At 38.6% G+C, this 12,126-nt stretch overlaps 1 protein-coding gene across 1 annotated transcript in view; it reads left to right on the top strand.

The window, feature by feature from the left end:
• The window catches only part of Unc13c (unc-13 homolog C), a 576,758-nt gene that overhangs the window by 27,397 nt on the left and 537,235 nt on the right, over positions 1–12,126 (top strand). The gene's annotated exons all lie outside the window — the stretch shown is intronic.

Here is a 12,126-nt window from a genome sequence, read left to right as displayed (position 1 = left end):
TAATTTCCTCCTTGATGTCTTCTAAAACCCATTGATAATTCAGTAACCTATTGTTCATTCTCCAAGTGACGCATGATTTTTCCTTCCTTCTTTTATCATTGATTTTCAGTTTCATTCCATTATGATCAGATAAGATGCATGGTGTTATCTCTACTCCTTTATATTGTCTAAGAGTTGCCCTGTGACATAATTTATGATCTATTTTTGAGAAGGTTCCATGTGCTGCTGAGAAAAACGTGTAGCTACTTGATTTTGGGTGGTATAGTCTATATATGTCAATTAAGTCTAGGTTGTTAATTGTGTTATTGAGTTCTATAGTTTCCTTATTTAACTTTTGTTTGGAAGATCTGTCCAGTAGTGAGAGAGGTGTGTTGAAGTCTCCCATGATTATTGTATGGTGGTCTATTTGACTCTTGAACTTGAGAAGAGTTTGCTTGAAGAACATAGCTGCACCATTATTTGGGGCATATATATTTATGATTGTTATGTCTTGTTGGTGTATGGTTCCCTTGAGCAGTATGAAGTGTCCTTCTTTATCCCTTTTGATTAACTTTGGCTTGAAATCTATTTTATTAGATATGAGTATGGACACTCCTGCTTATTTCCTCAGTCCATATGAGTGGTATGATTTTTCCCAACCTTTCACCTTCAGTCTATGTATATCTTTTCCTATCAGATGTGTCTCCTGTAGGCAGCATATTGTTGGGTCTTGTTTTGTGATCCATTCAACTAGCCTGTGTCTCTTAATTGGTGAGTTTAAGCCATTCACATTTAGGGTTATTATTGAGATATGGTTTGTTCTTCCAGCCATATTTGTTTCTTAATGTTACTAAACCTGATTCGTTTTCCTCTTTGATTACTTTCCCCCCTTTACTGTCCTACCTCCCCCTGTTGGTTTTCAATGTTATTTTCCATTTCCTCTTCCTGTAATGTTTTGCCAAGGATTTTTTGAAGAGATGGTTTTCTAGCTGCAAATTCTTTTAACTTTTGTTTATCGTGGAAGGTTTTAATTTCATCTTCCATCCTGAAGCTTAATTTCGCCGGATGCATGATTCTTGGTTGGAACCCATTTTCTTTCAGTGTTTGAAATATGTTATTCCAGGATCTTCTAGATTTCAGAGTCTGTGTTGAAAGATCAGCTGTTATCCTGATTGGTTTACCCCTAAATGTAATCTTCTTCCTTTCTCTTGTAGCTTTTAAAATTCTCTCCTTATTCTGTATGTTGGACATCTTCATTATAATGTGTCTAGGTGTGGATCTCTTATGATTTTGCACATTCGGCATCCTGTAGGCTTCTAGGATTTGGGATTCTGTCTCATTCTTCAAGTCTGGGAAGTTTTCTCGTATTATTTCACTGAATAGATTGTTTATTCCTTTGGTTTGGAGCTCTGTGCCTTCCTGTATCCCAATGACTCTTAAGTTTGGTCTTTTAATATTATCCCATAATTCTTGGATGTTCTGCTCATGGTTTCTTAGCAGACTTGCTGAGCTGTCTATGTTCTTTTCAAGTTGAAATACTTTGACTTCATTGTCTGATGTTCTATCTTCTAACTGATCTACTCTGCTGGTAGTATTCTCAATTGAGTTTTTAAGTTGGTTTATTGCTTCCTGCATTTCTAGGATTTCTATTTGTTTGTTTTTTTTTACCTCTATCTCCCTGTGAAATTGATCTTTTACTTCCTGGATTTGTTTATGTAGTTCCTTGTCAATGTGATCTTTCATTGTCTGATTTTGCTGTCTCATGTCTTCCTTGAGACTCCAGATCATCTGAAGCATGTATATCCTGAACTCTTTATCTGACATTCCATCTGTTGCAGCTATTACCTCTTCTAAAGTTGAGTTCACCTGCATTGCTTGTGGTCCTTTCTTTCCTTGTCTTTTCATACTGCTCGCGTTTCTTTCTGCTTGGTGAAACTGTTGTGTTTTTGAAATTTACCCCCTATTTATTTATATTGCTCTTGTATAGTTGTGAAGTCTCCCTTGCAGGGTGAGTAGTGGCTGTGCTCCTCCTCTAATTAGGGTGGTCTGTCTACCACGCTGGTCAGTCACAGGTCTGCCCCCCCCCCCCGCGGGCGCGGGTGGCGGCTCTGCTCTGCCCCCACTCAAATTGTGGTGACGTAACTACCACGCCCTTGGGTCATTGGTCCTGATCTGGATGTGGGTGGCAGCTCTGCTCGATCCCCACTCCAATTGGTGTGACGTGTCTACCACGCTGGCAGGCCTCTAGACCTGTTCCACCGGTGGGTCGCAGGTCTACCCACCCTGACTGCCTCTCCAACGGGTCGCTGAGCCCCCTCCGGACACGGGCGGTGGCCCTGTTCCACCTACACTCCAACCAGTGTGACGTGACTGCCTCAATGCTACGTGTCCCCCATGCTGGCAGGCTACCAAGCCTGTCCTGCCAGTGGGTTGCAGGTCTGCCAACCTTGCAGGCTCAGATGGCGGCTCTGCACAGCCACTACTCCAAATGGAGTTACCTGGCTACTGCGCCGTCGGGTGGCTGGTCCTATTCTGGGCGTGGGCGGCTACTCTCTTCGGCCCCAGCTGCAGTTGGGGTGTCGTGATACCACACCAGCGGGTCATTTGGCCTGCTCTCGGCGCAGGTGGCAGCTCCACTCTGCCCCCCAGGCCCCCACAGCACCCAGCAGGCCCCTGACCGAGAAGCAGTCACCGCAGGTTCCCCAGTCCTAGGCCAAAGCAGCTTCGGGAGCCAGAACCCGGCCTCTCCGATCCCGATGCACGCTCCGCTGGGGGCTGGCTCCAAGGAGCGCCCCCCCCCCCCGGCGGGTTCCCCCGCCCCAGGCCAAAGCAGCTCTGGGAGCCAGAGCCTGGCCGCTCCAAGCTCTCCAAACTCGGTGCATGCTCCAGCTAGGCGCAGGCTCAAAGACGCAGTCCCTGCAGGCTCCCCAGCCCCGGGCCAAAACTGTTCCGGGAGTCAGAACCCAGCTGCTGACCTCCACACGCAGTCTCCGCAGGTTCCCCAACCCTGAGCCAAGGCAGCCCTGGGGACCAGAATCTGGCCACTCAGTTCCCGCACGCCTTGCTGGGAACGAGCCCCCAAGAGTATTCTTGACCTGTTCTCCAGCCCCAAGCCTGAGCGATCTGTCTGGGAGACGCAGGCAAATACCAGCCTGAAATCACCTGTTCCATAGCTGAATGAGCTGAGATCAGTAGAAAACAGGGATGATTACATCATCTCTCCAAGATGGCGGCTGCTGTCCTCCTCCGTGGTCCCACCGGTGTTGGGAACCAAACTGGACTGGCTGCTGTCCTCCTCCGTGGTCCCACCGGTGTTGGGAACCAAACTGGACTGCTTCTCTCCTCTGTCTCAAAGCCGGAACTCAGCACTAAGCGCAGCCATTGTACCACTGGCGGGAGCCCCCAGAATCTGCATCGCTGCACCCCCGCTCCAGCACCTCATCGCTTCCCCAGACTCCAGCTGCAGGGCGTTCCCCCGATCAGGCAATGCAACCCTCTGTGCAGAGAAATCGCGGAGAAATCGCCCTCGACCGGGCTCCCGCAGCTGAACCTCGCGCGATGGAAATCTGTCCACTAGATTCTGGAGCACCTCAATTTCACTGGAAATTCCCAACAAGCTAGCTTTCAGCCCTTTCACCTCGTCTTTCTCCCACTCAGTGATGCAGCGCACTGGGGTGATGCACTGCCTTCGCTGCCATCTTCCTCTGTCTTTTTTAATTCTGTGAAGAATATCATTGGTATTTTGATGTGGAATGCACTAAATCTGCAGAATGCTTTTAGTAATATGGACATTTTAAAAATATTAGTTATTCTGACCCATGAAGATGGCAGATCTTCCCATATTCTGGTGTCTTCTTAATGTTTTCTAATTTTCACTGTAGAGATCTTTCACTTTCTTAGTTTATTCCTAAGGTCTTTTTGAGCTATTGTGAATGGAATTGTTTTTCTGATTTATTTCTCAGTGGGCTCATTATTAGTACATAGAAAAGTTATTGATATATCATTGATTTTACATCCTGCTATTTTGCCACCAATGTCAAATCTAAAAGTCTTCATCTGTGCCTTAAGATCTTCTATGTATAGGATCATATTATCTGAAAATAGGGATAATCTGACTTCTTCCTTTTCTTTGTTATTTTTGTCCCTTTGTATTTTTCATATGCAGTCTTTATCATGTTGTGAAAAGATGTTTATTTACCTAATTTTCTCAGGACTTTTATTATGAAGGGATGTTGAATTTTGTTAACTTTTTTTCCCCTGCATCTTTTGAGATGATCACATTATTTTTATTCTTGGTTTATTTATGTGGTGTATTATGTTTATGTGAACCATCCTTGCATTCCTAGATTGAAACCAAGTGTATTGTGGTATATAATCTTTTTACTGTGTTACTGAATTTCAGTTTGCAAGTATTTTATTGAGGATATTTATGTCTCTGTTAATCAAGAACATTGGGTTTCCCCAACTTGTTCAATGAACTACTGATGATTTGAAACATTTTGTTCAATCTCCATGTGTTTATATACTTTCTATAGTTTCTTTTGTTGATTTCTAGTTCCTTTACATAATGATCTGATAAGATATTTTTAAAAAGTCTTTTAAATTTTTATATTGCTTTGTGATCTATTTTGGAGAATGTTCATGAGTTATGAAAATATGTATACTGCTGTTGTTGGATGGAATTTTCTGTAGATGTCTGTTAAGTCCATTTCATCTATGTTGTACTTTAAATCTGATTTTTTATGTTAAGTTTATGTTGATTTTTTTTTTTGGCCGATCTATTTGTGAGAGTGGAGTACTGAAATCACCTTCTATTATTGTACTGAGGCTTACCTGTCCCTTCATGTTAAGTAGTGTTTGTTTTTGGAATTGAGTGTACTGATGTTTGGTGCATGTGAATTTACAGCTGCCATATTTTCTTGGTGGATTGTTTCCTTATTAATATGTAGCAACCTTCTTTATTAATTTTCACTTTAAGTTCTCTTTGGCAGATATAAGTGTAGCTATTCCTGCTTATTTTGGGATTCCAATTGCATAGAATATAATTTTCAATACTTTCACTTTAAGTCCATGTATGATTTGCTAGTGAGATGTGTTTCTTGCAGGCAACAATAGTTGTATATTGATTTTTTAAAAATATTTATTTTTTAGTTGTAGGTGGACAATCTTTATTTCATTTTTATGTGGTGCTGAGGATTGAACCCAGTGCCTCATGTGTGCTACCATGAAGCTCATATGAAGTGATGAATGCAAGAGGATTTTGTAGATTCTAACATGCTATAGAAGCGTTATTGCTGTGTTTACTCTTAAACCAGAGTAGCAGCATTAGAAGCAAGTAAGACTATATGTAGGTTGTAGTTTAAAAATTTCAGAAACTACCTGATTAGCAAGAATGGAGAATCATTTGGCCCTGATTCTACATTAAATGGATCTTTCCTAAGAAATCTGTTAGCTTAGGAAAAGTCTTTTAAAACATCTTAGTTAGATCATGTTTGTTGAAATATTTTAATAGGTGTTTTCCTAGTGTCTTTCTTTAAAATAAGACAAAAAAAAAAAAACCCAACAACTAATAGTTTCCCTGTGACTTTTTTTGTGTGTGTTAGCCAGCTTTCTGTTATGGTAACAAAATATCTGACTAATTAATTTATAAACAGTCTGGGCTGTTTGGTTTGGAGATTCTAGTCTGATTGAGTGACCTCTTTGCTTTGGGCCTCTGATGAGGAAGCATGTTATGACAGGAGCATGTGGTAGAACAAACTGTTCACCTGATGGCTGGAAAGCAAAGAAAGAGGAAGAAATCAGGGTCCCAATCCTCATCAAGGGCATGACCCTAAGAATATAAAGACCATCCTTGTCAACTTCACCTATCAAAGGTCCCACCACTTCCCAGTGGCACCACTCTGGTGACCAAACCTATAACTCATAAGCCTTTGGGGGATGCTTTATACAAACCTTAGCTTTATTAATTTTCATTGTCACAATCATCCCTGTGATCATCAGTCACATTATATAATACTCTTTTTACCCTTTTCTATGGAAAAGATACAGAAAACAGGTATAAATCTTCATTTATCCTTCTGTTATCTAGTAAAGACATTTTAGAAGTTTCTTTTTAAAACTTGATCTTTGATATCAATTTTCTCATCACCTGACTTGTCTCAATGTGTTGTCTCTCATCAATGCTTGTGGTTTTTGGCACTGGATATAGGTATGGCTGGCTTCCTTTTCCATCTCCAGCTACTCTATTTTTCACCTTTGCTGGTTTGAAGGACCCTGCTGATAAAGTTATCTGGCCAACATGATTGTCAGTACTGTTTTCTCCCAGGGCCTTTCTTGCTCACATGCATCTTCTCTGCATGGTCAAGTTTGTTTCTTCTCTGTTGCAACAACTCTGCCTTCCCATCAGATGAAAGTGTCTTTGTGTCAACTGTTTTCTAAATCACCAAGAATTTACTATTGAACATGTATTTGGTGAAACATATTTATGTAGCACTCATATTTATTTTTGAAAGAAATTCTTTTAAGACAGCAGTCATAATATATAGTTTAAGACATTTTCTACTGATGAGCTGTTACAGAAAGAAGTAAGAAGCCAGGGCTTTGTTGCTGTGTTACATGGGAAATGCATAAAATGCATATTTCCTAATCCTAAACACAGTCCAGGATGCTTAACACAAACTCAATGCAAATGAAGGAGCAATTAAGAATGAGGTTACCCTACCATAATGGAATACTGTTATGCTAGGATTAAGCAGATAATAGAAAAAGAAACTCAGGTGATAAGCATAAGGTTCCTGTGCCAAGGACTGAAACCCAGGAGTTCAGAGTCAGAGCTGTTGAGACAAGCATCACACTCAAGTACAGAGGGCAGGACTTGGGAAGGTGAACTAGCTGGACTGCATCATAGCAGGTCTTATCTCTTTGTCTTGAAAGTTAACCTCTAATTACTTTTACCACCTATTTCAATTCATTTGATAAGGAGTGTGGAATTGTTTATTGAATCTGAAAATGCTTTAACTGAATTCTGGTAATGATTTTGCAATAAATTGCTGACTAATTAAAGGTTAATTAGCATCTTTAGTCCACCAGGACACCCAGTTTTAGACCCATTAAATAGTTCTTTTACAAATGGACTTGATAACAAAAACAGAAAAATAAATATTAATTTACTGTTAAATGCTAATACTATTTTCAGAGCTCACATACTTGTAGTCCAAATGTGGGTCTCAGAGTCAAGGAGATGTTGCTTTTTAATTGCATGATATAAGACAAGTTGCCCATATCTCAAAACCTCAGCTTTTTTTTCTGGAAAATGAAAATACTTTTTTATCTAATTATTATGGAAATAAAATGAGGTAAATTTCAGAAAATTACATTAACAATGTTTGGCACAAAGTTAGTAATAAGTAAATGTTATTGTTAAGGCTACCCACAACAACATGTTTTAATCTCCTTCAAAGATTTTATTCTAAAAACCTTAATTCTTACCCTGTAATTTCATTACTGAATACTGAATACAATGTGTGGTTGTTTAATTAAAGTTAACACAACTGGGGAGTGAGAATGACTTGTGGAGTGGTTGCTAAGTAGATGTTATCCTGCTGTACTGGTCCTCTCCTTGCCTGCTAGTCATACCACCCCTATTAATTTTGCTGTAATACAAGCTGTTTCCTTTAAAAAGAAAAAAAACATGAACTACAGAGAAAGGTGTAGGTATATGGGTTTATATGGGTGAGTGTAAGAATATATGTCAATTATCACTGGTAATATTCACTTTATATGCAAAGTGAAACATTTTAGAGACTCCAAGACTAAGGACCAAGCTATGTTTTTGCTTAGGGCCATATCTCTTTGAGCCATATCTCTTTATCTCTTTGAATCTCTTGTCTTCTCATCCCAATAATAGGCATAATAATGTGTCCTTTAGGGTTTCCATGAGGATTATTGGGATAATTTGTTTCTGGAGCATAACAGGTGCTCATTAAATGTCAGATTCCTTCCCTATCCCAGTCAGTTGTCTGAAAGAGGTCCCATGGTTGGGACATTGCATTCACTTCCCCTTTTCCTAAGACAGCTGCATTTAATGATTGGATATTCTCTCTGTCTCTGTCTCTGTCTCTGTCTCTCTCTCTCTCTCTCTCTCTCTCTCTCTCTCACACACACACACACACACACACACACACACACACACACACACAGAGAACCCACCCAGTGTTGTCATTTGGATATGAGGTTTTTCCCAAAGTTTCTGTGTTAAAGGAGGAAGGTTCAGAGGTGAAATGATTAGGTTATGAGAGCTATAACCTAATCATCAGAAAATCAATTTGATGGCTTAATAATTCAAATAGACTAACTGGGTGATAACTATAGGTAAATGGGGCATAGCTAGAGAAATGAGGTCACTGGAGGCATGTCCTTGGAGATTAACTTTTGTCCCCCTGACTCCTCCCTCACACATACACTCTTTCTCTGTTTCCTGTCTTCCATGAGCTGAGAAGTTTTCCTCCACCATAGCCTTCTGCCATGATGTTCTGCCTTACCTTAGGTCCACAGCAATGGAATTGACCAATCATAGACTCTCTAAAACTGTGAGCCCCAAATAAACTTTCCCTCCTCTAAATTGTTTTTGTCAAATATTTTGGTCCCAGCAACAAAATACAACCAATAACTGGGAAGGTGAGATTTTAGTATCAGAAATTTGTCATTCATTAAACTACAGAGATAAAGCATCCTTATTTTTTCCCCACCTGCTTCTCTAGAATGTATTTATTATTAATCTTTTAACCAAGAAAGTTTTCTAAACTCACTCTTGCTTTTCACATAAAATATCACCCAATTCATATGTGATTTCTTCTTGTATCATTTCATTATTATTCTTAGTAACAATGATAATGAATATTTTGGGGCTATGCTATGTTCTAGTTGCTGTTCTAATTAACTTCACAAGTGTTAATTCATTTAAACAAATACCCTATGAGGAGATACTATTTCTGTTATGACATAATAAATGCACAAGCTAAGGCAGTGTAGAATTCAAGTAACTTTCTCAAGATCATTATCTGGGGTGTCTGATTTAGAATCCCAAAGCAGGTAATATGGATTTAGGGTCCATGCTGAAAGCCAATAACCATTAGTGTTTTCTCATCAAATGGAAATCCTTAACTTAAATTTAAAGTTTTCTACATTCTGTTTACATTTTCCCATTCTCTAGTCTTCATCATAGGTATTTTTTGGTCAAAGTAGAAGTCTGCTCTATCTGTGGACAAACATGAACATCTTTGTTACTTGCCTTTTGCTCACATAGTTTCTACTCTTGGGTTTCTTAAGGCCCAGTTCAGCTAATTCAGGCTTCTTGGAACCTTTATTGTTTACCTATTAATTATTGGATTTGCTACTTATACATTAATTCATTTGTTTATACACTAATTCATTTATTCAACAAACCTTATGAGTGTATTGTGTATCAAGCAATATGAAACATGGCCCCTGCTCATCAAGAATTAAGTCAGATTGGGAAGGCAGATGCACAGGTAAAATATTTCATGTGAATAATTATTGTGGGAGTTACTTTAACCAAGGTACATTCAGGGTATTGTAGGAGCACAGAAGTGCTGGAATTTGAAGAGATCTGATGCTGACCCATTGCTGATTCCAAGATGCACAGGTATTATATAGATATTCATTATAGAGATATGTGTGGGGAAAGGGGAAGGGGAAATTAAATTGAGGCAGAAGGAAAACCATGGGAAAAAGGTATACAGGTGAGACAAAAATATGATAATCAGAGAGCTGCTATTACTTGAATCTGGCGGGGACAGGTGTGCTTCTGAGCATGACAGGAAACAAACTTCTAAGATAGTATTTTAAGTAGGAGGGTTCATGTATTTTTTTAATGTATTAGTTCTAGGGAAATTTGAAACAAGGATCAAATTAGTGTTAGGAAGTCTATTTAGGATACACTAACAACAGTCCAGATAAGAAATTATGGAGTTTGAAATTGTTTCAATAATGAGATGTGACACAGTTACCTCAGCTGCAGATCTGGATGGATCCTGTGGAATCTGAAATGACCCTTGGGCATATGTCCTGGATAAGTGTATGATTGTGGTAATACTAATTGAAATCAGTAATTCAGGAAAATGAACAAGTTTTAGATAGAGTTTAATTTAGGGCAACCAAGGAGAAATACTTTGCAAGTGGAAGAAATGTGCTAATTATTCAATGAAAATTTGAGTGTTTATTATTTGTGCTGAATTTTGGAGGTTTAAAATTGTCTAAGACATAACTTTTACCCTTAAAGAGTACATAGCCCAGTTGAGGGAGGTGGAAATTAGATAGTAATATAGAAGAATTATAGTGACCAATTAACCAGGTCTTTGGATCATGTGGCTAAGAGGATAGCTGAGTTTGGGTGGTGGATGAAGTGTGCACAGGGCAAACGATTTTAGAGTTCAAACACAATTTTTACAGATAGAGAAGGCTGAATATGAATGCTATTCTAGTTGTTGGAACATAAAAATTACTGATGTGTGAGAAAATGTAGGGCTCTCAGGGAGGTCATTCTATGGCTGAGATGTAGAGTGAGTGAGTTCAAAAACATGCAGTTGTGAATAGATGCTCTTAAGTTTGTGTTTGTTATAGCAGGACTTCAACTTTAACTTCAATTCAACTCTCCAGCTCAAACTTTTTCTAAGAATTATTGCCTAGCACAATAACTCTAAACTAGTAATGCAGGTCAGGAAATATCATGAACATATCAGAGGCTTTATCAGGATTGTTACTTTCATTTAAACAACAAAAAAAGCTGGTATGTTTTTCCAGGTTTGGGAAACCCAGGACTTTTGACTGAGTGATTGGTGGAATGCTTTTCTACCAAAACTGTCTTTAAAACAATTGATTTACCCCAGTGCTGTCTGACATTCCAAATCTTTTCTTTATAAGCAGAGGTCACAAAGGAGTATAATATAATGCCCTTGAAACTTAATTTGGAAGTCAATTTAATGACATTTTTATTAGTAGAAAACAGGTCCTAGTTTGTATTTGTGACTGAATACCAAGTTGTTTTAATTTTCTGACAAACTTATAAAATCCAGAAAGACACGGGCTTTTATTATCCGCCTATTTCCCTTCCCCGTATTTCCCCCCTCCCTTTCTCATTTATACTCCCTGTCTCTTGAGAAGCTTGGCTCTTGGCCAGAGCATGTGTTCCTCAAGTCCCTGCAGAATCTGATTGAAGTGAAATTGGCAGATTTCCAAGTGCAAGGAGCAGATAAAGAAGTTATATTATGTGCATATAGAAATATGCCTAATGACTCCCACTATTCTATACAGTTTTTAATCATTGATTAAAAAAAGGGTCAGTAGATTCCTAAAACAATTTGCAGTTTATGATTTATGCTTTGGTGAATTGGGCAGATTATTTACTCATCCAAATGCATGCTTCAATACCAGCAAGGCTTTTGGCTATTACTTTTATTCTGGAATTCATCTCAGTGATAAAATATTCAATTCAAGTCAACAAAACTCAAATGCATAAAAGATACTGTATTAGTAAACCAGTAAAACTGGTAAAAAATCTGAATTTTTTTTCATGTAATTCAAGGAAATGGCCATTATAAAGATTATGTAGTTGTATGGTCACTTGCATTTCAACACAACACAGTTGTGTTGATTATCTGTGTGCTTATTTTATCCATGGCACAATTTTTTAATGTGTGTGATTTGGAACCCTATCTCCTGTCATGGTCCCAACCCCAGGATGGGTTTTCAGCCATCCACAAGGAGTTTGCAGTGGTTGATCAGCCTGGTTCTGCTGCCTCAAGCCACAGATTTTCAAATTTGTATATATCACCTGAAGTTTCAAATATATTTTACTATTGTTTATTTACTATTTTTACAATGCCTAATCTGATGTATCCTTAGTTTATTTTCAAGTCATGATATTCCATTGACAAGTTTGGTACCTATGTAAGAACTATTTTTTTCTTGGTACTTATTTAGCATATGAAGTAATTTGGATTACTTTAATCATTACTTAAGAAATTACTAATCATTAAATAGCTAGAAATGTGGAGTTTATTTGTATAAGAAAAAATCTTTCATACATGAATCATATAAATTTTGTTAATTTAAAAAATCTGGGGGAGG

The sequence above is a fragment of the Ictidomys tridecemlineatus genome, chromosome 5, assembly GCF_052094955.1.
Source record: "Ictidomys tridecemlineatus isolate mIctTri1 chromosome 5, mIctTri1.hap1, whole genome shotgun sequence".
Lineage (NCBI taxonomy): Eukaryota > Metazoa > Chordata > Mammalia > Rodentia > Sciuridae > Ictidomys > Ictidomys tridecemlineatus.
Note: the sequence above shows the minus strand (reverse complement) of the source record. Positions and strands in the feature narration are given on the sequence as shown.